The sequence below is a fragment of the Berghia stephanieae genome, chromosome 11 (assembly GCF_034508935.2).
Source record: "Berghia stephanieae isolate SIO BIC M18660-M18661 chromosome 11, UCSD_Bste_1.3, whole genome shotgun sequence".
In the NCBI taxonomy this organism is placed as follows: domain Eukaryota; kingdom Metazoa; phylum Mollusca; class Gastropoda; order Nudibranchia; family Aeolidiidae; genus Berghia; species Berghia stephanieae.
Window position 1 is genome coordinate 19,751,996 of NC_088370.1, and position 2,709 is coordinate 19,754,704.

Genomic DNA, 2,709 nt, shown 5'->3' on the forward strand with positions numbered 1-2,709 from the left:
AATTATTTTTTTTTAAATATCATCTTAAAACGATTTTATGTGGGAATGACCTCGATGATTAAAATCGAATTTACTAAAAATAATATTTTAAAACTTTGGTTAAGTTTAAGCTTTATTTGGGCCAATGGATATGATTTCTTATAGCCATCATCATCATCATTATCATCATTGCTTTTTTCACCCTGGGTCAGGGTATAGGCCACAGACAGTTTCCTTCCTTCTCTATCCTGACCTAACTTTTTATCTCGTTCCATGTGTCATCACTTCTCTGTATATTATCAGCTTCTTTAATTCTTCTCCATGTTCCTCTTGGCCTTCCCCTTAATCTTCTGCCCTTGGGGTTCCAGTCTAATACTTTCTTTGTTATAGTGGAGTCAATCTTTCTAAGGGTGTGTCCAATCCACCTCCATCGTCTTCTTATGGTGACATTATCTAAATTCTCTAATATCTGGCATCTGACAATTTTAGATTGTGTTCACCCTCATACGATGCCGGTTTGTGGCTGTGGGTCAATTTATTTCTAAACTATAATGAATAAATATGGCTGCACAGTCTCTATGGACGCTGGCCGTGAATGTGTGCGTCACTTCGAGTTTGTTTCTTTTATCCAGTTAGTAATTTGCTTCCACAAATCTCTGTCTCGTGCAAGTGTTCTTAGCTTTAGAATGTCATCATGTGTGTAAAAGTGTTGAGGCAGTTGGATGTTTCTTTGTGTTGTTGAAACTATATACTTTGCACATAAATTAAAATACTATATATTATACATAAAAATTGACATGTCTCATGGTTTCATTAAATATGAATATCAAATATACTAAAGAGAACAGAAAACACATCTGAACCAGTCTGAGAATCTGCCACTTTTGTCATAAGAGACTTTCAAACCTATTCAAATCTGTCTCTGATCTCATGTGCTCTGGCAGATTATTCCACGAAACTGCAGCGGCATAACGAAAGGACTGTTTACCGAAATGGGTTGTTTTGATGTTTGGGATATTAATAGGATTGATGTGCCTAAAATCTTATTTTCTTTCTTTAAACGTTGCTAAATTATTTTCTTGACATTTTGGGGATAATTTGTAAAGAACTTTGAATGTTTCTGTTACAATAATTCATATTAAAGGGAGATAACTTTAGCCTTTGTTAATAAGTCTTGGTAAGTACCGTAATAGTCCGTGGCCTTCGTAAAGTTATGGCCTGATACTGACCAAAAAAATGACATCAAAATGCCAGTCTTTTGCCACAAAAGAAAACAAATCGTGAGTTGTATTCAATAGTTCAACCAATGAAATGACTTGTTTCCATGAGCTCTACTAACAACAACTCACTAAGCGGTGCAAAAACCAAATAATGACGTCAAACTGACAGTCCTTTTGGATTTCAGTCTCAGGCTATAACATAACGATGGCTACGAATAATCGCTGTAGGTGAATCTGAGAGCACGTACTTGAATGTTTTTCCATTTTCTTAGTATTTGCTCAGAGCAGAAGTGCCAAATAAGTGGAAAAAAAGTTGAAATTTGATCAGATAAATGTATGGGAAATTGTTGGTTTATTTAGTTTGGATAGGTGTCTTCCTATTCTTTTTAACTCGTTTAGTTGTTGAGAGGCCTTCCTGCATATTTCCTTGATGTCAAAGTCACATTTTAATTGATAGTCAATATCTATTCCAAGTACCTTTACCGTCTCTTCACATGGTATTCTTACTGAATCAATCTTAAATAGTGGGGACTTTTTCTGCGCTCTTTTACCTACAACAAGATATGAAGTGAATAGAAAAGTGCCAGAAGACAATAGAGAATAAAAATTTTTCGCGGCGGTGGTGGGGTTTGAACCTGCGACCTTATTGGTACGACAACTCCGCCTGGCAGGTGAGAGCGTGGCTCTACCGTGTGAGCTATCCACGAACACAAAAATATTCGTTTCAAACTCAAAGTCATTACTAGATCCCTCTCTCACCCACTTCTTGAGACCGCCGATTCGTTCGTACACCACCATCGCGAATAATTTTGACCAGCAGTTAAGCTTAATAGCCAATATTCTCAACACAAACATATAACATAGAAACGATTGAGACATTGAGTATGCTCCGGTGTATGGGTGTGAATTTTTAATTCAGAAAAGTGAGTGGAGCAGGCACTTATGTTGGTAACAACAAGATATGAAGTGAATAGAAAAGTGCCAGAAGACAATAGAGAATAAAAATTTTTCGCGGCGGTGGTGGGGTTTGAACCTGCGACCTTATTGGTACGACAACTCCGCCTGGCAGGTGAGAGCGTGGCTCTACCGTGTGAGCTATCCACGAACACAAAAATATTCGTTTCAAACTCAAAGTCATTACTAGATCCCTCTCTCACCCACTTCTTGAGACCGCCGATTCGTTCGTACACCACCATCGCGAATAATTTTGACCAGCAGTTAAGCTTAATAGCCAATATTCTCAACACAAACATATAACATAGAAACGATTGAGACATTGAGTATGCTCCGGTGTATGGGGTGAATTTTTAATTCAGAAAAGTGAGTGGAGCAGGCACTTATGTTGGTAACAACAAGATATGAAGTGAATAGAAAAGTGCCAGAAGACAATAGAGAATAAAAATTTTTCGCGGCGGTGGTGGGGTTTGAACCTGCGACCTTATTGGTACGACAACTCCGCCTGGCAGGTGAGAGCGTGGCTCTACCGTGTGAGCTATCCACGAACACAAAA